The sequence below is a fragment of the Hyla sarda genome, chromosome 4, assembly GCF_029499605.1.
Source record: "Hyla sarda isolate aHylSar1 chromosome 4, aHylSar1.hap1, whole genome shotgun sequence".
NCBI classification, from domain to species: Eukaryota; Metazoa; Chordata; class Amphibia; order Anura; family Hylidae; genus Hyla; species Hyla sarda.
In genome coordinates, this window is record NC_079192.1 from 46697764 (window position 1) to 46724079 (window position 26316).

At 41.9% G+C, this 26316-nt stretch overlaps 1 protein-coding gene across 2 annotated transcripts in view; it reads left to right on the plus strand.

The window, feature by feature from the left end:
• The first annotated feature begins 807 nt into the window (after nt 1-807).
• Nucleotides 808-26316, plus strand: part of ADGRL1 (adhesion G protein-coupled receptor L1) — a 391958-nt gene continuing 366449 nt past the window's right edge. For both annotated transcript variants that reach the window (XM_056570743.1, XM_056570744.1), the window contains exon 1: nt 808-2359. The gene's annotated coding sequence lies outside the window, so the exon portion shown is untranslated. The remainder of the gene's footprint in view (nt 2360-26316) is intronic.

Sequence of the window (26316 nt, forward strand, 5' to 3'; positions counted from 1 at the left end):
CACACATTGGTACTACTCTGCCTCATACATACATTGGCACTACTCTGCCTCATACATACATTGGCACTACTCTGCCTCATACATACATTGGCACTACTCTGCCTCATACATACATTGGCACTACTCTGCCTCATACATACATTGGCACTACTCTGCCTCATACATACATTGGCACTACTCTGCCTCATACATACATACATTGGCACTACTCTGCCTCTCCATGCTTTCTGCTGACAGATAATGGCAGACCCTGCTGTGTATGCAGAGCTCCAATGAAACCCTAAGGAGGAATGTATGATGTGCTGTAGAGACAGACAGAGAAAAGAGACTAGAATGGGGGGGGGGTGAGTGGGACAGATGTAGTGAGATATGTATATAGAAATCTATGTGTAATAACATGTACAGGGAAAGGATGCTGAGAGGGGAGGGGACCAAAGATGGAGTGAGACAGAAATGTTTGTACAGAAAGAGGAGGAGAGGTAGATGAAGCAAGCGAAAGATGGAGTGAGAGAGGAGGGAGCGGGTGAAGGAGAGAGAGGGTGGAGATAGGGAGATGGAGGGACACAGAAGGAATGATAGCAGAGACGGCTGCACACAATGGTGGAGGTGATACATCAGTAAGACACCGAGCCAGAGAGCCTGCTCTGAGGGCAGGGAATGGCAGACAGGAGAAGAGACAGCTGAGATGAAAGAGAGAGTGCTCGGGTGAAGAGATTTACATCTGACTAAGGGTTAAAAGGAGTGAGGGGGAGGGAAGAAGGGAGGGAGAGAGAGGAGAGAGAGACAGAGAGAGAGAGCAAGGGAGGGAGAGACAGAGGAGGGGCAGGGAGCTGGAGACTGAACAGCCCCACAATCTCTCATTTATTTTCTTTGTTATTTCTTTACGTGGGTTACAAAATTACAAGAAGAAGAGCAGTAGCAGAGAACATCTCGAATCCTAAGGAGAAAAGAGACAAACAGAAGGGAAAAAGAGAGACCTCCAGCGAGAGCGCTCACCAAGCTACTAGAGAAGGAATGCAAGAGCGGAGGAGAGGAGAAGAGACAGGCAGCTAGTAAGAGACAGACAAGGATCACAGACGTGGAGACATTACCGAGACAGGTGCTGTCAAGAGACAAACAGGTACATAGCATCTCTACAAGATGGAGAGGACCAGGAGAGACCTCAGATAGCCACCGAGAGAGACAAGAAGCCAAGACAGGACCAATAATGAGATGATAGGGGGCTGCTCACAATATTAGGAGTAGTGAGGACATACAAGGGGTTTGGCTCCTTTTCTCCTGTGCTGCTTTTCTGCCTCAGTCTCCCTCATACACGGGTAATCATGTTTAATATGATGGATGTCAAGATTGCTTCTCTCAGACAATCGGATACAAGTGGCCACTGAGTGACTACCTACGGGTTCAGCAATAGGAAAAAAGACAATTACCTAGTACCCTGGAGAGCGACTGGGCCACCCGGGGATAGGAGGCTGTTGGACAATTGACAGTGACTGGTTACTACACAGGTTAAGAGCACTAGTCCACTGGAGAGTACTAGACAAGAGGGCTAATATCTCCTGACAGGTGGGGGATGCACAAATCCCATGTGGCCGTAGTTTGCCCAAGGATTCGATGACCCCCCTCCTCTTCTAAATCTCAGAAATCCTGCAATGGCTAGTCTATGGGAAAGTCTCTGAAAACGGTCAGGCCACAGGGATACAAAATTCCGGCAGCGTGTAGGAAGACAGTCTTCCATCCTGCGGCTAGCAGGAATTCACGATGAACAACAGCTCGGAGAAGCATCATCAATCCTGAAAAGCCAGCAGTGGCTACAAGTACAGAAAGCATTAAGAAGAGGAATCGTACTGACCTATGGCAAGGCCCACCAAATGCAAACATGGCAAATCCAAACGGAGCAGCTAATACATGTCCGAGAAGCTAAGAGGGCAAGGAAACGGACTGGTGTTTTGGCAAGAAATGTACCGGAACATCTGGAATTGGCTAGATTGTTGCCAGCTCTAGTATATCTAAAGCTGCTCTGTTTTCTGGACTCTTGGTACAGTGCCACACAGATCCCTCCACCAACAAACCAGGAGCAGCCATACTGGACAGGTGGCCATATTCTTTTACTACAAGAGGCTGGCTTATTCACAGCCCTCCAACTACGTGGACAACCGTCCTGTTGACAGAAGGCCAGTATTCTTTTACATCCTTGGACAGTGGCAATAAGGCGCAGGAGGAGGGGCCTACCTATCAGGCTCCACCCCTGTGGGATCATGTCTATGGCAGGTGGGCTTCTTGGGGAAAATCGGTGACCAGGCTTTACCCCGATCCTTCAAAAACAAACAAATATCTGCGAAAAAAAAGACAATATTATAAGGTGAGGAACCTAGGTATATCTCTATTTGCATTGGCATGCACTATTTACCATTGCGTGTGACATATGCATTCATATACATATGTGCGTGCACCAGCCTAATGTACAGATACACACATACATCTGACTACATTGTCACACTGCTTAGTATGCACAGCAGTATATCTGCTTCTGCAGGGGTCAGTTTGGTTTGTATCAATTGAGAATTGTATGTTTGCGAAATAAATGCATAGTGACATATTGATCTGAATGCTATATATTAGTATGTTCATGGAAGCATATATATATATATATATATATATATATATATATATATGTGCATATTCATTTGGTATGTTGGGTATATGTCCTATCTATGTTACCGATCATCTCTCATATCATCTATCCATATCTCCTATCATATCCATGTCTGTGTCTTTTTCATTACTATTCTGTAGGCAGCCTGTACAGGCCATCTGGCCTCTATTTGTGGATGTCAGTCTGTTTCACTGCAAGGCAACCTGTATTATTTCCATGCAGGGATTCGCTCTCTACTGAGTGGTCAATTAGAAATGTAAGAAAAGGTGTTCTTTCTTGAAAGGGTGTCTCATGTGGATGGAGGCAGCCTTCTTCACGGCATAATACTCTTATTTGCTTTCCCAGGCACAATGCAAAGCATGGCCAATCTCATTTATTGAATATACATCCATTTGAAAGCAATCTCATTATTTGCTAGACCACGGTATATTATTATGATCCGCACAGTCCAGGTCCTTCTCTCTTTTTAGGACGGCAATGAGCCTCTTATCTGTTTGCTTGGGTTTCATTTCATTTTGGGACTTTGTAGAGGATTTTCTCAACCTGGAAAGTAGCCTATTGCTTCAGTAATCAGTCGCTTCTTGGTCTATGACTATAGAGATGACTACAACTGAGACCCATGACGCCCTGCGCTTCTTGTCGATGATTTATAGTGTGGTCTCCAGTTCTGGTTCGTTTAGATTTTAAGGTCCATTGTAGAAAGTACTGCATCCCTGGTGGGTAGAAAACCAAGCAATGAGCAATATTCTGTCCCAATCCCTTGGTTCTCAGTACATGTCATCAAATAAAATTGATTATTTACAGAGTTTTTTCTTTAATTAACGTGACAAATGATCCTCTTCTTAGATGGTGATGACAGCAGATAGGAGTTTCAGTACTAGTGGTAGATCAATCATCTCAGGTGTTGGCAGCAGAAGACAACACATTGGGAAGGAATCTTATTATAAGGAGAGCTGTCTACGATGGCCAATGATCCTTCCCGAAAAATGCCATAATTGGATGAAGAAATTGTCTTGTCCAACAAAATGTGACTTTTTTTGACAAACATCTGTTATTCATAAAGGAACCTGTAAGGAGCAGCCACTGGCAGGCCGTCACAATTATTGTATTGTAATTGTACATATCAATCATTGGCAGGTAATGTCACCCATTAGAATCAGTCTCATTCACTGCTAGTAACCTGAGTCAATTACTGGGAAAGCAACCCTGGGAAAAAAATGTAGTGTCACTCATTAGGAGACAATGCCACTTGCTGGATGGTAGGATGACATGGAGGAAGGTAAGCCTGACTATTGTAAGATGTAGAGGAGTCAGAATGTAGAACTACTGATTGGAATGTGGACTCAGGCATACCTTGGTGATAGAGATGGCCAAAGTAGTGTATTGTGAAGCTCCTAGGTCCAAATGCAACATTTGTTGCATACTCTACTAACCTTGATGTGACACTTTTAGTTTTGTCAATAGGGTTGTTGGTGAGCCCAAAACCTCTGTACAACTTATAGCTATACCACTACTTTAATATGTACGGACAGCTGTTAAGGTTGGGTGGTATACCTTCCACAGACATTGACTGATCACATTTTTTAAGTAGTCTGCCATCTGTTCACATGTAATTTTCAAACTATGGTTTGCCAAAATCGTAAAAATTGGCCATTTCCACCAACTTTTATCTTGTGTTTGGCCAGTATAAATGATCCTTTTAATTTTGTGTTAAACAAAGGAGACTCGTACCCCAAAAGCATATTTCTTCTTCCTATATTCACTAATGGATAAGTCCCAATGGAAAGAGAACCTTGTGCAGTTCACTCTGGCCGTGACGAAGAAGTATGGGGCAGGAGATGAGGACCAGATGACTGCAAGTGGGCTCCATAAAACTTCCCCTTCTTAACTGTTTCTTTTTTTTTTTTAACAAAAAGTATGGAACAACCTGATCTGACCAACTTAAGCTTCCTTTAGAGGGTCCATAGCATCTGCCTGCTCTGCTTCTATGGTATGTACTGTAAATCCTGGTAAATGGCTTAATAAGAATATTTAACAATTCCCTTCCAGCCTGCAAACCATCTTAGACAGTTATCACATTGACAAAGAGGCAATACATTTTGTCTTACATATGCTGTTGAGAGCATGGCATATTGGCAAGAGATATTGGGAATTGTATGTGATATCATACAGGATCAATGCTACCAAAATTCATTTATTTACAGTGGAGGGCACTGACTTTTGCCCTGAACTACATAAAAGAACTGTCTAGCATATACACCGTCTGGTCCATTTATGCAAAGAAAATCCCTTTATGTTAGGGTACAATTGCTAAATGGAATGTACACTCATTTATCGAAAGGTAGAATGACTCCTTGGAATGTCAACCCATACGACGAAAGCTAAAATCATTCATTAGAATAGCAAATAGACAGTAAATTCATTCAGTGGAAAGTTGAGTCTCTGGAAGGAACAATCTTCTAGAGGTGAATCAAATTACTAGCTGGAATGTTGACTTCTATAAGGACTGCAGTATGGATGCAGAATATGCCTCTGGAATCTAGACTTTTCCATTGGCAAGAAGAACGAATTATTGGAATGTAGACCCATTCATAGAGGGGTAAAAGCTTAGATATAGGGCGATTCTACAACATATAGAGTGGAGGCTTATTTATTAAATAGTACAACCCCTTGCCGGAACGTAGACTTCAAGCTAGATGAGCTCTCTGGGCTGTCGACTCATTCACTAAGTGCACTCATTGGAATAGAGATTTGTTTGAGACTGAAGGCCCATTCAATAGGAAGTAGAAGCAGTGTAAAGGGAAATCACTCACTGGAATGCAGAATCGATCAGATGCGGTATTGTAGAATCACTCACTGCAAGCAAAAGTCATACTGTATGGTTAAATCATTGCCGTGAATCTGTAATCAGTAACCGAGCGGTTTCATCACACACTCGAAAATATTGTGAATTTCTAATGTGGAGAAACCATTACTCTTTGTCAGGCAGAGGACAGGGTCAGATTTTTTTCCTCACTTTGCTAGGTAGAATCAATTATTTTAATCCTTCAGTGGATAAATTAATTATTTCTTCCCCATAATTCATATGACTGAAAAATGGACGTGGTCCGTGGTCCGTGTGTGATCTTCCTTTTATATACGGGGACTATAATTTTACAATAATGTCACTCCTCCTCTCCCTGTCACTTGCTGTGGTTCCATCACTAACACAACCTCATGAGTGGACAGGTCACTGCCTCCGACAAGGTCACCTCATTCACCTACCCCTGCTGTGATCTTTCACAAGATCTAATCAATAGGAAAAAAAAATGTTCCAGCCCGTTTCATGTTGGCATTTCTGTCACATGCAGCTGTTTCCCAAACCAAGATAATCTCATAATTGGACAAGTCACTGTCTCCAACCAAGTCAGCACACTTTTCTAAAACTGCTGTGACCAAATTCATGTGATCTTATTGAGCAAATAAGTTTTTTTTGTTTTGTATATTGTCCACCTTATGTCACATATAACCATTTCCCTACAAGGTCAGCAGCACACTCAACTACAGCTGCTGTGATCATGTCTGCAATCGGATTGATTACAGAATGGTATAACTTAGCCCTCTTGAACATACTGTTCCAATCACATGCAGCGCTGCACTCCTTCATATAGTCACTATTTCCTACAAGGTCAGCAAGTCGCTGCCACCTACAAGGTCAGCACACTGATTTATATGAACAAGTGACTACTGTGATTTGTGATGTCATGCCCAATGGAAACATGATGTCACATCAGGCATGGATAAGTACAGCCCTGAGCTCTCCCAAACATCCTTAATAGGGTGGCCCCATGACAGTCTATATGCTACCAAAGTGCAGGTATATAATAAAAAATAATATAGAAGTCAGGATAAAGGTCAGGGTACCAAAGGATTCATTAAAAATAGCACAGCAAAAGAACAGATAGTGAATGCACAAACAAACATAAAATCAGAATCAAGTAAGCCAAGTCTTTACTGGTAAGAGCATTGCAGTACAGATTCAGTAAGCAAAATGGTAGTCAAACAACAAGTCAAAGGTCAGGAGAACAAGAGAATAGGATAATGAACACAGATAGAATGAGCAACTACGGTACTAGGAAAATATATCTATCGCAAGCAATTGGCAAGAGCAGACTGAAGCCTTAAAAAGACCAGCTCAGGAAGGTGTGGTCCCTAAGGACAGAGTTCATTGGCCTTGCACCTGCAGCTTCTGAGTGGCTAGAGAACAGCATGGAGGAATGTTCATGTGCTCTCTATGGGGAAGGGTATGGTGGGTTCCTCAGACTCAACCCCCAATTTCAAAATCCTCAATTTCAATTTCTAAATCTTAAATTTAAAAATCTTAAATTTCAATGGTCTCTTCATGCTTCAGCCACCCCCAGGCTGTGCAATTCAGCCACTATATGGTCTCCTCATGCTGCCACAAACTCCAGGCTGTGCCATTCAGCCACAATATGGTCTCCTCATGCTGCCACAAACTCCAAGCAGTCATTCAGCCACTATATGGTCTCCTCACACTAATGCCATCCAGGCTCTGTGATTGTGCCGCCATGTGACATGTGACTCCTTGTTAAATTTGGTCTTTTGTACCCACACGCCAGGGCCCGGGGCACTAAAACTTGGGAGTTAAAATTTCAATTTAAAAATCCTCAATTTCAATTTAAAAATCTTAAATTTCTATTTAAAAATCTTAAATTTCAATGGTCTCCTTATGCTTCTGCCAAATCCAGGCTGTGTCATTCAGCCACTATATGGTCTCCTCATGCTTCAGCAAACTCCAGGCTGTGTCATTCAGCCAATATATGGTTTACTGATGCTGCTGTGCCTGGGTCTGAGCCTAAAAATTTAACTACCATAAATCTTCAATTAAAATTTCAAAATTCATCTTTTAATCTTAAAGATTGTGTAGCCCTAGTGTCTACTCATGCTGCTGCCAGCTCCAGACTGTGTCATTCAGCCACTATATGGTCTCCTCATGCTGCCAACACCTCCACGCTGTGTCATTCAGCCACTATATGGTCTCCTCATGCTGCCAACACCTCCACGCTGTGTCATTCAGCCATTATATGGTCTCCTCATGCTGCCAACACCTCCACGCTGTGTCATTCAGTCACTCTATGGTCTCCTCATGCTACCAAAACCTCCATGCTGTGTCATTCAGCCACTATATGGTCTCCACATGCTGACAACACCTCCACGCTGTCATTCAGCCACTATATGGTCTCCTCATGCTGCCAACACCTCCACGCTGTGTCATTCAGCCACTATATGGTGTCCTCATGCTTCAGCCACATCCAAGCTGTGTCATTCAGCCACTATATGGTCTATTCATGCAGCCAACACCTCCACCCTTTGTCATTTAGTCACTATATGGTCTCCTCATGCTGCCAACACCTCCACGCTGTGTCATTCAGCCACCATAAATCTTCAATTTAAATTTCAAAATTCATCTTTTAATCTTAAAGATTGTGTAGCCCTAGTGTCTACTCATGCTGCTGCCAGCTCCAGACTGTGTCATTCAGCCACTATATGGTGTCCTCCTCCTTCATCCACATCCAAGCTGTGTCATTCAGCCACTATATGATCTACTCATGTTGCCAACACCTCCACCCTGTGTCATTTAGCCACTATATGGTCTCCTCATGCTGCCAACACCTCCACGCTGTGTCATTCAGTCACTCTATGGTCTCCTCATGCTACCAAAACCTCCATGCTGTGTCATTCAGCCACTATATGGTCTCCTCATGCTGCCAACACCTCCACGCTGTCATTCAGCCACTATATGGTCTCCTCATGCTGCCAACACCTCCACGATGTGTCATTCAGCCACTATATGGTCTCCTCATGCTGCCAACACCTCCACGCTGTGTCATTCAGCCACTATATGGTGTCCTCATGCTTCAGCCACATCCAAGCTGTGTCATTCAGCCACTATATGGTCTATTCATGCAGCCAACACCTCCACCCTTTGTCATTTAGTCACTATATGGTCTCCTCATGCTTCCAACACCTCCACGCTGTGTCATTCAGCCACTATATGGTCTCCTCATGCTACCAAAACCTCCACGCTGTGTCATTCAGCCACTATATGGACTCCACATGCTGCCAACACCTCCTAGCTGTGTCATGCAGTCACTATATGGTCTCCTCATGCTGCCAACACCTCCAGGTTGTGTCATTCAGCCATTATATGGTCTCCTCATACTGATGCCACCTCCAGGCTCTGTCATTGTGCCGCTCTCCGGCAGTGATTCTAAAAGCAATGCCGCTAATCTGCATGTTATTCTGAATAACAGTATTATTTCACTACCCCAGCACACTGCATGTGCGTGTTAGAACAAAGCAAAGTGTTCTACACCCCTATTGAGGCTCTCTGTAGGCCAAAAATAGCCGTTTTTTTATATAGATTCGCTGCGAATAAATTTGGATCAAACCTAATTTTTCAAAAAATTTGGCGAATTGTCCGAATCAAATTTTCTAAAATTACTCATGTCTACTTTTAACTACTTGGTCCAAACACTCATTCAGCCAATAAGTATTGCCTATGACCTCCCCCTTTTCAACTAAAGATATGCATGTTCGGCATGTGTTTTATTTTATTTTTTTTAATTATGGGGAGTAATTCACAGCCAGACACATCTAGCATCAGGTTGTTTCCTAGGAGAACAAAAGAATTGTGTATTGCAGGTTGAAGGGGTTGTCCAGAATTGAAGAAATATGGCTGCTTGACAAGCCATTGGGCTTTATTAGGCACCATCCAACTGTCCAATGTGTACAGAGGCCTCCTGACTCTCCTCTGACAGTTTACTATTGTTTATTTATCTAGTGCCCTTGGTTCCAGATGATGTTGAGGAGAGAAGGATTGGGTTTGTTGGATTTCAGCTGCCTGGCCCTTTAGTATTCTGAGAGATAAGCCACTTCCAGAGCTGTCTGGCAGCATTTTGCTTACCTTCTCCTTATTCAGAACATATGAATGTGTATTTGAGTTGCAGGTTCACTTGTTTGGGGATAATGGGAGAGATAGCTGTCAGCTAAAAAAAATTTTTGGATAGCACGGATTGAAGGTGTATGGGCACCTTTATTGCTAATGTTCTTAATGGTTCATAAATTGTTCTTGTCATGCTCAATACTCAATAAAAGCTGATTCAATATACATTTTCAGGCCAAATGCTCATTCGCTCAATAAGTATTCCCCTACCCCCACAATCATAGATATGAACGCTTGGCTCGGGTTAGCGTGCATCTGTTTCAGTTTAGAGAGAGGAATTCTCCCCAGCTAGGACCTCTGGCAGCAGCTTATCTCCTTGGAGAACAACACAGTTGCATGTTTCAGGTTAAAGGGGTCATCCAGAATTAGAAAAACATGGTTGCTTGATAAGTCATTGGACTCCATAAGGCATCAGGGCCCAAGTGAATCTGTATCTTTGAACTTCCCTTATAGTTACCTACCTGTCATCATCAAAAGGCAAGAAAGTTCCCCACATAGATATATTGTTAATGGGTATTCTGGTCTAAAGAATCTTCCACCTATCCACTTAATAGATAATTAATGCAAGATAAGTGGAGGTCTTACTGCTGGGGTCCACTGATGGTCAGAATGGGGATCCCGGTCCTCCGTTTCCCCCAAGAACATGGCTAGGAGGAGATTGAATAATGCTGTGGGCAAGCAAGCACCCTGCCAGTCCATTCAAAGCCCATGGCACTGCAAGCATCTTGGCATCCTATTGTTTTCTGATTGACCCTTCCTAAAAAGAACTGGCTGTGTCTGTTTGTTTCTATCTGATGTATGGTCTACGTCACACAATGAATATGTAAATTACCCTGTATAGTTCCCATTATGTGTTATTACATTATATATGGTCAATGTGGTAAATTCTGAGTGGGTGGTGGTCTTCACAAGAGCATTTTCACTGGAGCACAAAGGCTTCAAACAATGGCACTTGTAATGATAATTCAAAATAGTAGTCTACTGATGACCTTCAAATACTGTGGAGGACAATGAATTAAAGATGTTGGGAAACCCCAAAAGATTCCCCAAAAATAGAATAAAAATATGATCTAGTGATCTCTTGATCATACAATCTGCATTTAAAACATACGACAGACTAATATAATTGACAGTTATAAGTTACACAGGGTAGTAGTACCTTCTGAACATTGGAACAATCTTTTAAAGAAGTTATGACCCCCCGCCTGCCCCCCCCCCCCCCCATACTATATAAGGTTGTTTTGTTATACTGATATAAACAACCTGATAGAAGCCAAACCTACATCAGTAGCCTACATGTAGTAGCCATGCCTCCTATTGAATGGAGCTATATTTACATACCCCCTATTACTGCTTGTTATTGTTATAGTCCTTTGCCGTTGGTGACACTTTCTGGAAGATATAGTAACTAAATGACGCATAGTGTCACTCATAACAAGATAATGTAACTGACTTGATGACTGTTCCAATCACTCTGAGATAGTGTCACTCATATGAGCTTAGAGTCACTCAATGAAGGACTATCATAACAAGATAGTGTCACTTACTGTAAGCATGGCATTTCATTGGAAGATAGTGTTACATATTCGAATGACTTTTCTTGAGCCAATGGTGTCACTTGTCGGATGGCGAAATCATGGATAGGGTGGTAAGGTCAGAAGAAAAGGGTCAACCTCTACAAGATATGACTAAGATATAGCTTTTTGTATCGAAAGTGTGAGATGGATGAACTAAAAAAAATATCTATATCTCAATCATCTATAGTCAGAACATAAAAGATGTCTTGGATTGTGTTATCTGTTCAGTTGTGACAATGATATATATATATATATATATATATATATATATATCATTGTCACAACTGAACATGTAGAAGGTGCCACTTATTGGATGGTGGCATCACGAGCAGGATAGTGAGACTATCCACAAGAAGAGTGTCAACTGTATCGCTCTTCGGGAGATTACTTTAGTCGAATGCTAAAGGGGTTATCCAGGAAAAAAACTTTTTTTTATATATCAACTGGCTCCAGAAAGTTAAACAGATTTGTAAGTTACTTCTATTAAAAAATCTTAATCCTTTCAGTACTTATGAGCTTCTGAAGTTAAGGTTGTTCTTTTCTGTCTAAGTGCTCTCTGATGACACGTGTCTCGGGAACCACCCAGTTTAGAAGAGGTTTGCTATGGGGATTTTCTTCTAAACTGGGCGGTTCCCGAGACACGTGTCATCAGAGAGCACTTAGACAGAAAAGAACAACCTTAACTTCAGAAGCTCATAAGTACTGAAAGGATTAAGATTTTTTTAATAGAAGTAATTTACAAATCTGTTTAACTTTCTGGAGCCAGTTGATATATATATATATATATATAAAAAAATTTTTTTCCTGGAATACCCCTTTAATTCAGGAGAAGAGTGGCAGTCATTGGGAGACATTGTCACTTACTGGAAGGTGTTGCTACCTGGTAAACCAGTGTTACTCAAAGATTTTTGCTGGTTGTTTTATGTCATGTTTCTCTCCAACCTCCTGGGGTAAATATTGGTCACATATTTCAATATGTTAATCTCTTGGTTTGCACAGGATGCACAATTTAGCATTTTAAAGGGTTACTCCGCTCCCCAGTGTCTGGAACTCAATGCTCTGAATACTAGAGGCGGGCTTCTGTGTTCACGCCCACCCCCTCCCATATACTTGCATTGAGGGGGTGGGGCGTTACATCACGAGGCGGGGCGTAACGTCACGCCCCATCCCCTCAATACAAGTCTATGTAAGGGGGCTCGGCGGCCGTCGCTCCCCCTCCCATAGACTTGCATTGAGGGAGCGGGGAGTGACGTCACGATGGGGCAGGTGTGAACACAGAAGCCTGCACCCAGTGTTCAGAACATTGAGGTATATACATGTATGTACTCAAGGGCATATGTACCATAGTGGCAGACCATGAGGTTGCTCTGGGGCCCTTGGAGAGAGGTAGTCCTATTTCGGTTGTCTCATTCCTTTTTCTATTGGTAAGAAACTGTGCAGAACTCCTCTTTCTAGGAAACTGTATTTTCAGCAAATGGCTATTGGGGGGGGGGGGGGGTATAGACCAATGGGCCATGAAAAGCAAAAAGGAAGTAAACATCAGACCTTTCTGTCCTGGCTATTATATTAACCCCTTTACTCCCCAGTACATATGGGTACATCCTTGCAGTAGGTATGTTCCCATGACAGGACATACCCATACGTCCTATTTATTCCTGGCTCTCCTGGACGTACTGAAGGAGATTGGCGGTAGGAACCGTCTGTCATTCACAGAAAGGATCTTGCCGCAGCTGCCAAGACTAAGATTGTGCTGGTCTGGGCATTGTTAAGCCCATAAATGCCACGGTCTGTGCTGATTACTGCATCATCAGCAGGATTGACGGGGGAAGGGGTGTCCCCTGTCCCCCATCGGTGATCTTGTGATGTGATCACATGGTCCCGATCTTTGCCAGGGCAGCCGGTGGCCAGATAATGGCCTCCTGTCTGCCAAATATGGAAGCCTGTGAGGTCCAGCCATAGGCTGTATCTCACAGGTGACCTGTCAGTGGATACAGACAGTCATACTATACTATAAAAATAAATAAAACCTATACATAATTTGTATCGGCGTGTTCATAACCATTTGGACTATTAAACAATAATATTATTTATCCCTCATGGTGAACGCATTGAAAAATACACATTAAAATGGCACAAAAATTGCTAATTTTGGTCACCCAGCCTCCAAACATTTGCAATAGAAATTATCAAAAGGTAGCATGTATGACAAAAATTTTACCAATGAATTGTATAGCTCATCCCACAAAAAATAAGCCCTCACACAGTGCAATTGGACAAAAAGTGATGGCTGTCTGAACATGGCAACATAAAAAGGGGAAGAAAAAGATTTTGTTGTGAAACGGAAAAAGCATTTCAAAGGTATTACCACATAAAGAGACACATGTCAGATTTAAAAATGGGGTCTGGTCATTAACACCAAAAAACCTTGCATCATTAAAGGGTTATTGAACTCTAAAACCGAATCATGGGACCTAATAATAGAGCCCTGACCAGTGCTCTGCCCCAATGATGGTCATAGTTATAGGGGAAGCAGAGATAGAAGTGGCACCTGGTGACTGAGAATGCCCAAATGCTCCACATACGAAGACACCATTGTTATACATGACACATGGTAGATATAGTCCCTGTTATAGTTTTTGATTCTTTTAGGGGGGGGGTCTAATCTGGAGTCTGAATGTATTAAGGTTTAGGGGACTAGTCTATGCAAATGAGTATATGCATATTTTCTTGGAAGCCATCTAGAGCCGCAACACCCTTAGTTTGCCTTCTATGACACTTGCAGAATATTCTGTCACTTTACAGATAAATGAGATGAAAACCGTATAATTCACTCAATTCAAACCACTCATTGGAAACAAGTGTTCACAAGAAAGCTGTCTCTGTGGAGGACTTACGATAGGAATCAAAGGGATGGCTAGATATTAGATGAGGGGATGGATAGGACAGAGATAGTGACTATTGTGTAACGTCAGCGTGTATTGTATTGGAGGCAACATCTGGGTAATCATGGTGTGTAATAATGTGTGCGTGATCCTTGTGTGGCTATAACCAGAGCACAATGAATGGTTCATTTGGCAATCAGGGTAATGATGCCTCGTAATCTGCCCTATTCTTCTCTCCGCCGTGTGTGTGTTATTGCGTGTGTGGCACAGCTATTTATGTGTGGGAACCATTGTGCTCATCTTTGTGTTGGTTTTGGCTTCGTTTTTCATGTGATGTTGTCAATGAGACCTCCATTGTTGTTTTTTTTTAATAAGCTTGTATATTTGTAGCAGTTTTGACTTACTTTTAGACTTTTCATTTCCGGTTATGTTTTTGCTACAGCTAAGGCAAATATGTAATGCAAAGCAGATGTTTTTGGGGACTTTTTTTTGTTAGACAAAAATGCCACAAAAGAAGTCTCCTGCTCCCTATTTTCTGTTCATCATAACTACAGATGTAAAATAAAACTACACGTGAAATGGACTTAATGGGGGAAATAGACGTTTTAGGGGGTAAAAGGATATTGTTTTTGGTTTTTATATATTTTGCGTCTCAAAATGAGTCTTAAAAAACACTATGTAAACATTGTCTTATGGTTACATATCTCTACCGGCTGGTGCTACTTCACTTCTAGACACATATTGTGCTAAACTGAACAACCATTGTGGGGACACCTTTATTGGATAGCCTTCAAATACCCTATAAGATCTGTGGAGGGTATTCTGCACCTTCCTAAACGGCAGTAGGTGGGGCCCATCTCCCCCTCTGTATCATGTTCATTGTACCTGCATTTGTATCATGTATTTTAACCCTTAGTAAACATAAAGTGTCCTAGAACCAAGGGCGCTATATAAATAATAATAATTGAAAACTTGAGTGGTAGGGATCCGGCACATGCAGGACTAGGGCAGTGTATAGGAGCGGGAAATGGTGTCAGTGCAGGTGAGGCACAGGTGTGGATATCGGCGGTGCACCTCAACAGAAGCAACGTAGTACAACAAAAGAAGAATCCAAAAGAGATTGCACTCACCCTCCACGGACTTTATTCAACAGAGTAAAGGCATATACAAATGCAGAGGCAGGGGCACACCGGGTCAAGTTTTTTTGCGCTGGTTTGAGCTTCTTCTAGCCGGAGTGTGCCCTTGCCTCTGCCTTTGTAGGCCTTTACTCTTTTGAATATAGTCCGTGGATGGTGAGTGCAATCTCTTTTGGATTCTTCTTTTGTTGTAAATAATAATAATAACTCCTCATTGCCGCTTCTCTTTTCTTCTCCCCAAATTTTTTCCCTTCAATATTGCAGAAGTGTTCCACCAAAGAATATTTTTATCACATCCTCCTTCCACACAGTTGGCAATACCATTCAGGTTCCGTGCAGGCTGACCACTCTTTGCTTTAATATAAAACAACCAGCAGTGGGATGCTCTGTAGCCAAAAAGAAGCGTCCCCTGAGGAAAAGGATGCTATTTTCTCCCTATGACCAGCAACTCGGTACAAAGCCACTCAAACAGTGGAACATTCTGCAACCTCCAACTTTTTGGATACCCAGCAGCCTGAAACAAGTGGTGCAATGCCGCAACTGCATCATGCCACCTGCCCAGACACATGTAGCCAAGCAGAGTAGAATTCACTTAAAATTGTTGCCACTGTAAGGGGACCCAGTGCATGTACATTATTTCCCCTATATTTTAAGTAATCTTATAGATAGATAGATATCCAAGCATAAAGGACCACAGCACACAAGGTTCCATCCAAATAAAGTGAGTTTATTGCATCCTCAGCATAACAATGTGCGACGTTTCTGCGGTCTCTCACCGCCTTTATCAAACATGCTTGAAAAAGTCGGGGAGAAACCGCAGAAACGTCGCACTTTGTTATGCTGAGGATGCAATAAACTAATTCTATTTGGATGGAACCTTGTGTGCTGCGGTCCTTTCTACTTGGATTGAAGTCTTGGTATCCCTGATCAGGAGCCATACGACGGTGTGCACCTATATATGGAAAAACGTTGATTTGGTTGTGCTGTTCTTCTGAACTACAGTAGATCTTTTATTACGCAAACATGATGGCAGCATTTCGGCTGATTCACGCTTGACAATGGCTGGGTGAGCCAGCCGAAACGTTGCCAACACATTTGCGTAATAAAAGACCGTTTTTTGCACCTTATGGGAGGGCTGTTGCCTCTTCGTTTGCTATATAGAAAGATAGAGAGAACAGCCAAATAAAAGCAGCACATCCAGACCAAACTTTCAGGAGGATTGTGGGTGCAAGCGCAATAGTGCCTCGGTGCCCCGTTTTTTCTTATACAGTAGTGGATAACACTGCACACCAAATAATGTGAAAAAATTGTGGTTTTCTTCCATGATGCAGCAGACAACGTTTCGGCGATCTCTCACCACCATTTTCAATGGCGGTGAGAGATCGCCGAAACGTTGTCTGCTGCATCATACAATAAAACCACATGTTTTTCACGTTATTTTTCGTACTGCGTTATCTACTACTAGATAGATAGATAGATAGATTACAGCAGTCCAGGATCCATTGCTAGATAGCTGTTCTCTTATTCCATAACATCTTAGCAGGTGTCATTACAGTCCACTCTATGGGGCCATTATCAAGAAATGTAATACATGCTAGTAAGCGGGTATGTAAATCCATGTGTATACAACAATCCTCAGCAAGAGACCTTTAAATTCACTCTACAAGACCATTCATATGGGTATATATGTATATAATATATATTTGCTTGATAATGGTACCATTGAGTGGACTGAAACTTCCCTAGCTGAGATGTAATAGAATAAAATAGCCACTGTTTTGTATTGGAATTTGGGGTGCTGCATCTTTGATCAATATATAAATGTAAGATAAAATTGTTATCAGGATTGCAGGTCTTCGCTCTTTTGCATGTATATGCCTTCTTATGCTCACCTTCTTTTTTGATCTTTGAACTGTTCTGACTCCTAATTCCTCCTGGATGGCATTTCTTCTATTTGGGTTTTGTGGCTTCTGCTCATATCATGCTCATGATTGGTCCACAAAAGATCACTTAGGTCATATGTAGGCAACTATAACTCTGTATAAGATCACCTTTTTGAGAAGACTGACCTTACACCCTGAAGTAGACCAGACGATAGCCTTGTTTGATGGATTCTCAGTTGTGTACATCTTTATTTTCCTTATTCTTTGGAAGGTCTTCCTTCATTGTTCACTGATGTTTTGAGTTGTTTGCCCTTGCCATTCAGGGTATTGCATACAGGTGATGTTGCCGTTGTGACTGGTTTGACTGAATTCATTGATATTTATATGAATAACTGCTAATAGTACACTTTAGTCCGTAGTTTTCATTGACATATATGTAGAGGATATGTGACTCACCTGGTCCTAGGTAGCTGGAGATAGTGACCTTTCTGTATTACCATCAGATTGTCTGTAGCTAAATGTTATATATAGGATAAGGCTTCAAAGGAACCCTGCTCAATCGGCGCTGAACGACCACAACAGGTGAACGGTTAAAAGGAATTTATTTGACCAGAACGCAACGCGTTTCGCTGCGCATGCGCAGCGAAACGCGTCACATTCTGGTCAAATAAATTCCTTTTAACCGTTCACCTGTTGTGGTCGTTCAGCGCCGATTGAGCCGGGTTCCTTTGAAGCCTTATCCTATACTGTAAATATCTACCGGAGGGCAGCAGTCGACCTACCATTATCCTACGCTTACATCATTGTTGTGTATGAATTTGCACAACCACCCAGGGTGAGCAAGTAATTTGTATAACAATTATTTCACCACGGGTTCTGACGTTACTACTCTATGGAGCGCCTGTTTCCCTCATTTTTAGCTAATTGTTGGCATGCAATGGTCAGACGTAGTTTTTATCATTTATGATGTTTTATAAAAGTTGATTCTTTTATATTTACACTGGGTGCTCGATCAGTTTCATGTAATGGATTAGCTTTGCTATGCAGTGGACTTACAGGGAAACTCCGGTATCTTTCTTCTCATCATCAAGGGCATAAGTATCTGATCATGAAGGGTCTAACCCCTGGGACCCTCAGTGTTCAGAAAATTTGTGTTCAGAACACTGGCTATTCTCGTGCACAGAGCGCTGGTCCACACCCCTCCCCCTCTATGCACTGTCTATGGGAGAGCCAGAGATACACAAGCACTGTACTCATGTATATCTGGCTCTCCCATAGACAGGACAAACAGGGCAAAAAACTCACCCTCGCTCTGTGAACTAGGATAGCCGGTGTTCTGAACACAAATCTTTAAAACATTGGGAAGGTGATTGCAGGGGGGTCCCAGTGGTTAGACCCTCTGCGATCAATTAGACACTTATCTCCTATCCTGTGGATAGGTCATAAGAAGAAAAGTATTGGAGTTCCCTTTAAAACTTAGATTGGGAAGTATAAAATGGGAAGAAAGACTAAAACTTCTTTGATCTGCTTCCATGGAATCAGGAAAGTCTCTGAACCTCTGAATAAGGACATTGTGACATGAGCGATCTTCAATGTCAAGTTCTTCCCTATTATTGCTGATATCTACATAACTTAGTCATCTTGCACTCCACATGTGATGTGCTTCACCATGTTTGCAAGCTGCATTTCCAGGAGAAAAAGGGATTTTCTGGTCTTTTAAAAAAATGTCATATGGGCCAGGAATGGGGTGAAAAATAAAGAATTTCTGCTGCCCTGTTTCCCTCAGACAAAGTGTTACTTTGAAGTAATTGGGACATGATACTGCAGTTCATGATACTACAGTTCATTGGGACATGATACTGCAGCAGGTGCGGACACAAACAGCAGAGGGCCCCTGTGCAAAGAATGTCCCTGGACACCCCCCCTCCCCCAAAAAAAGTACTATGCACTGCAACTCACATTAATCTGCAGCACTAGGTAGGCAGCAGTTCCCCCACATTAGGTAGCATAGTTTCCCCACATTAGGTAGCATAGTTTCCTCACATTAGGCAGCATATTTTTCCCACATTAGGTAGCAGTTTCCTCACATTAGGTAGCATAGATTCCCCACATTAGGTAGCAGTTTCCCCACATTAGGTAGCATAGTTTCCCCACATTAGGTAGCATAGATTCCCCACATTAGGTAGCATAGTTTCCCCACATTAGGTAGCATAGTTTCCCCACATTAGGTAGCATAGATTCCCCACATTAGGTAGCATAGATTCCCCACATTAGGTAGCATAGATTTCCCACATTAGGTAGAAGTTTCCCCACATTAGGGAGCATATTCCCCCAACACACAGACAGACACACAGAGACACACACATAGACACACTAACCTGGCCTGCGCAGCGCTTCTCTCCGGCGGGGGCCTGACGAGTGACATCACTGACTTCCTCCTGCGCGGGTCTGCAGAGGTACTTGCGTGACATCCCTTGTCAGACCTGGGTTGGCCGGCTGCAGACTCACTGTCTAAAGTGCCCGCTGCGCTATTATGTGCCGCGGCCACTTTAGAACAGTGAGCAAAGGCGGCGCAGCAAAGGGAGGCAGGCCCTCACACGCTGGGCCTCTGTGCAGCTGAACCGCCTGCACAGGCAATATGTCCGCCCCTGTACTGCAGCCAAACTTTTACTGTGTGTACTGTGTGTAATATGCTCAATGTATAAGAATGTAAGGGATGTGTTGACAGCTCGGAATTTCTGTGCAGAATTTTACATTGAAATTGTGAGTGGAGATTCTGCAGCAGCAGAGTCTTGTTTTTAATGGGATTCTGCAGCGCTGTGCACATGGCGGAATTTCCGCACCAGATGTTTCTTGAACAGAAATTCCGATTTCCGATGTCCGCAAAAAGAATTAACCTGTCGATTCTTTCTGCAGACTCTGCATGGAATGCATATCCATGCACATTCCTGTGTTATACCAGTGCTGGCATGTTATACCAGCACCCGTAGTCTACGGAATGTCCGCTCATAGATTTTCCATGCAGACATTCCGAGGTGTGAACACAGCCTAACTGGTAAATTCAGAATGTTCTAAAGTAAAGTGGATAAGAGTTCCGAAATCACATCCAAACACTGTAAAAAAAAATCCACCCACAATTTGTAATAATAATAATATTAATAATAATTCTTTATCTATATAGCACACACAGATTCTGTAGCACTGTATGCTGTTGACTTAAATTGGTCCGTGCCCCCATTGGGGCTCAAAATCAAAATTCCCCTATCAGTATGTTTTGTTGGAGGAAACCAGAGCACCCGGAGGAAATGCAAACACTGGAAGAACATACAAACTCATTGCAGATGTTGTCCTTGGTGGGATTTATTCCCAGTACCCCAGCTAACTAATGTGTGTAACTTGTCGCTATAAAGTCACAATCTGCAATAAATTCTGCATCCGCATCTACAGATTTTAAATACGTATCATATTTTTATTTATTTTAAACAACACATTCATGTTCTTCTTCGGGCGGCGCTAAGGAATTCCATTGACAGCAATGGGACTGTGCTCTACCAAATTTTTTTTGTGGAATTCCACTCGAAAAAAATTGCCCAGAAATGTGACTTTCAGGTGCATGTGATTGTGCTACAATACCCGTCACAGCCCATGGACAAGAGTGGTGCTCATCCTGGAAAAAAAATAGCTGACCCCTGGACAATCTGTTTAAGAAACACTTTTGAAAGAAAAGGCTGGGTGCATTTCCCTTATGCATGCCCTGTAGGGTTAGAAACATTCGTTTTTTTTGTATAGTGATGTAACTATCTTTACAGCTATAGTACATTGGATATATATATATCCCAAGTATATATGTTATTAGGTGTATGTGTGCAAGACGGGGAGTTTCTTTAAAGTGTAGATTCACACACTACGTATACGCAGAGATAGCTCAGCTGCCGGCCTGAGACCCGACCCTCCTCCCTCCCCTGTTTTTAAAGGGCCGGTGCCACACGCCTATTAACGAATCAGACTAATTAGCGCTGTGCTGTTACCCAGTAATTTCCCTGCCAGAGCTCACACTCCCCCGTTAATTAACACACAGAACGACATAGTTGTTACAGGGGAACTGGAGTAAAGCTATCTCTGGCTGTGTCCGTGTGCCCTGCAACTCACAGACTTTTCTGTTTTCCCTTGTGTAAAGGACACCATAGTCTACCAACACACTCCCTGCAATGTATAAGAGGGGGTATGGTCAATTTGTGGGGGTTTTATGTGATGTGTGCCCGTATCCATTCCATGACAGAGATTGGCAAGCAATTTGTCATCCCGATCATCTATGTACATAGTTCATCTCTAATGCTGCCAGCCAAAATCAGTGTCGGTCATGTTTCAGAAATACAGCTCCATCTGTATAGTAATAACTCATAATTCAATCAGTTTACGACACATTCTAGTCATAGATTTTGCCAAAATTCTGGCACAAGATTGCCAGTGTGTAACACTCTAGACAAGTTTCGATGTAGGTGTAGTGTAGTAGTCTTCAAATTGTGGACCTTCAGATGTTGTTTGGAGACCTAGGGTGTTGCTTCTAAATTTAAAAAGTACAGCAATGGTTTTCTACCCTTTTTGCACAGATCATTTGGATACCATTTTGGAGACTAGTTCGGAGACCATTGGTGTAATGTGTTAGTCCAGCGTTGGTCTTCTGCCCGTTCTACACTTATGCTGAGCAGTGCAGTTGCTGAGGCAATCATATGACGTCCAGCAAGCTCTGTACACTAGCCCTTTTCTGATGAATGGGACTGGTAACCGGGAATTTGTTGGGTGTTGTACGGTTGCCGGTTGCATCGGCAACTGTATTGCCCATTGTGAGCCGCATTTCTCAGCACTGTTCTGTGGAGACCAATGCTAGTCATACATTTTTTACACTAAGTAGGCCATAATGATGACGACCTACACAGAGTGTATTACATGCAAATTTTTGCCTTTGATTACATATACAAGTCCTGTCTGACTGCATTTCGAAAGACCAAAATGGGCCAAAAAGGGATAATTTTGTTGTATAAAATTTTAGTTTTTACAAGTACTTCTTACTGCAAATCTGTTTTCTAGGTCAAAAGAGGGAAATTTGAGGAGCAAACAAGGGCAGAGACACTTGGGTCAAAATTAGGGATCGCACTTCTGAAAAAATAAAACTTTGGAGGTGTGCATTTGCACAGAATTGTGGTGCACATCCAACAGATATCTGGCACACATCGTCTAATCACAAAAAGTGAAGGAATATTAAATGTTTTCAAAATGAAGACAAACAGTCTTACAGAAAGAAGTCACAAGAATAGACAAAACTGATAAATTCCTCCCGTCATGTATAAATACGAAACTTGGGGGTCCTGAAATTCAGAACCATGAGGGCAAAATGTGAATTCTAGCATCTGTCTTGTGCCCAGAACTTTGTAGTCCATCACTACTATATTAGGCAAGGAAAATTATATGCTGCCTACACGCAGTCTTGCAAAGTGATGTTTTATGGTAATCATTAGTATGACTTTTATCCTTAATAGGGTTATCCCAAGAGCAAGACTGATCACCAATCTGCAGCAATCATGGGATTGGGGCATCCTTATTGTCCTGTTAATGGAGTGGTCGTCAAACATTCACTTGCTTTGGGAAAACCAGACATAGCCAAGTGATGGATTTAATAGACTTTGTTGACCGCAGTTCTCTTGTTTGCACATCGAGTAAGCAGCTTCAATGGAGACGCCGGCTCAACGTGGCGCTGGCGCCACGTTGAGCCTGCGTCTCCATTGAAGCTGCTTACTCGTATACATACTCTTGTGATGGATTTAATAGACTTTGTTGACCGCAGTTCTCTTGTTTGCACATCGAGTAAGCAGCTTCAATGGAGACGCCGGCTCAACGTGGCGCTGGTGCCACGTTGAGCCGGCGTCTCCATTGAAGCTGCTTACTCGTATACATACTCTTGTGCCGGAGGGCTGCGGACACCCTATCATGTGCTCACCATTGTTGTGTATGTGCTTACACAACCCTACCAGGTGAGCAGGTTACCTTTTTAAACAATCCTTCATCCTCTTTTAATACACCACGGAGCGCTGTTTCCCGTTTTTTCCAGATATTGTTTGCACATCGTCCCTGTGGCTACCGCAAGGTCAACCTGACCCTCCGGATCTAGATTTGGGTAGGGTAAGAGTCGAGATGCAGAAGTCCCCTGGGAGAGGTGTCCCCAGGGTACCTGAACTTACTGGCTCTTGAAAAGGTGAGGGTCCTAGCAGTTGGATCTGTGGATAAGTGTTTAGTTTAAATTTTTAGATAACCCTTTTAGTCAGCTTTCTTTTTAAGAGATAAAACCATAGAGCACATACTACAAGAATACAGCATTTTATATATTTTCTTATTGTATGAAATAGTGGTCTGTAGATAAAGGGAACTACATAGACATGCTTAGCATCTACACCAGGAGTTGTGCCCAGTACACATGCTAATAAGAGAGTGTAAACATGATCTGAACAGGGCCTAAGGCATACTTACTTAACCATTGCATAAAAACAGCCATAGCTGTGCTTAAGTCTCTGTTCATTACTGCCCTCTATTGGAAGTATACCTTCGGAGGATTGCTCATATATATATATATATATATATATATATATACCCCTGACACATACCACTGTACAGGCATACCTCACCCATAACTTGACTAATAACCAGGGCCCCAATTTCCTTGAGGGTTCTAAAACGCAAGTACCCCAGGAGCAACCTGGAAATGTAACATAAAAACTTAGTGGGTGGGCTCTTCATTCCTGGGTGGGCTGTGCTATGTGATCTGAGCCAATCAGAATAATCTCCCCCTACCATCTGACAGAAGGAAATCTTTTGGAGTTCAGCTACATCTACCTTCCCCTCTTCTTATATAGCCAATGAGTATGGCTCTCCAGCCTTTAAACTAGAATATGTCTGCAGATAAGAACCATTTGGCCCATCTAGTCTGCCCAATATTCTGAATACTATATATAGTCTCTGGATCTTATAGGAGGCCTTATGCCTATCCATATCTTATATGAAGGATATCCTTATACCTATCCTTATCTTATATGAAGGATATCTTTATGCCTATCCCTATGTTATATGAAGGATAGCTTTATACCTGTCTCTATATTATATGAAGGATAGCCTTATGCCTATCCCTAGCTTATATAAAGGATAGCCTTTGGCTATATCTATCTTATATGAATGATAGCCTTATACATATCTCTATATTATATGAAGGATTTCCTTATACCTATCTCTACTTATATAAAGGATAGCCTTTTCCTATTTCTATCTTATATGAAGGATAACCTTATACCTATCTTACCTATCTCCATCTTAAATGAAGGATAATCTTATGCCTATCCCTATCTTATATGAAGGATAGCCTGCTGCATATCTCTATCTTATATGAAGGATAGCCTTTTGCCTATATCTAGCTTATATAAAGGATACCCTTATACCTATCCCTATCTTATATGAAGGATATCCTTATACCTATCTCTATCTTATATGAAGGATAGCCTTATGCCTATCCCTTTCTTATGTGAAGGATATCCTTATGCCTATCCCTATCTTATTTAAAGGATATCCTTATACCTATCCCTATCTTATATGAAGGATAGCCTTATACCTATCCCTATCTTAAATGAAGGATAGCCTTATGCCTATCACTATCTTATATGAAGAATAGCCTTATACCTATCCCTATCTTATATGAAGGATAGCCTTATGCCTATCCCTATATTATATAAAGGAGAGCCTTATGCCTTTCCCATGCATGCCTAACCCCCTTCACTGCTTTTATTTTTCTGATTTCTTAGCTTTTTCCTTTGAATAGCAGCTCCTCGACAATATACTGTACATAAACCTGTGGCCTCTTCAGTTAAAAATGTGTTTTTTCGTTGCAATAATATGCAAGGCTTGAGAAAGGCTGCCTGCTGAAACGTTGCCTTGTAGTGCTGCAGTGTTCTTTCATCTAGATAGATAAATAGATGGATGGATAGATAGACAAATATGAGACAGATAGATGGATAGATAGATATTAGATAGATAGATAGATAGATATGAGATAGATAGATATGAGTTAGATAGATAGATAGATAGATAGATAGATAGACATGAGATAGATAGATGGTAGATAGATATGAGATAGATAGATAGATAGATAGATATGAGCTAGATAGATAGATAGATATGAGATAGATAGATAGATAAATATGAGATAGATAGACATATAGGAGATAGATATGAGATAGATGATAGATAGATAGATAGATATGAGATAGATAGATAGTTAGATATGAGATAGATAGATAGATAAATATGAGATAGATGTTACGCCGAGCGCTCCGGGTCCCCGATATGAGATAGATGATAGATAGATAGATAGATAGATTGATTTATAGATAGATAGATAGATAGATATGAGGTAGATAGATAGATATGAGATAGAAAGATAGATAGATAGATAGATAGATAGATATGAGGTAGATAGATAGATAAATACAACCAAAGGATAAATTGGCCAGCACTATTGATCCAAACTATTGTAAAAACCTGGCTTGCAGGTGCAAGCTGCTGGGCTAAATATACAGCAACAGGAGAATACAGCAGCACACTGCTAGCACAAAGATATAGATGAAACATGAGTATATAGATAAAACATGAGTATATAGATAGAACATGAATAGCTATACAGCTGTAATGTAACAAATGAAGATATGAAACTATGAAAATAAGAGGTACTTAGCTTGCAAATTTGGCGCCAAATAGCGTGGACCGTCCCACCACGGTAAGGTGACCTCATTCTGGGACGGACCCCACACTGTGTATATGCCTCTGTGTGAACAGTACAACAGGCATTGCAAGGTCTGAAACATCCAAGGCACCTTATATACACCTAATAGAGGTGGGTGGGGTGCAGGAGCCAACATGGAGGTAGCCACTCCCCCGTATGTGTAATACAACCAAAGGATAGATTGGCCAGCACTATTTATCCAAACTATTGTAAAAACCTGGCTTGCAGGTGCAAGCTGCTGGGCTAAATATACAGCAACAGGAGAATACAGCAGCACACTGCTAGCACAAAGATATAGATGAAACATGAGTATATAGATAAAACATGATTATATAGATAGAACATGAAAAGCTATACAGCT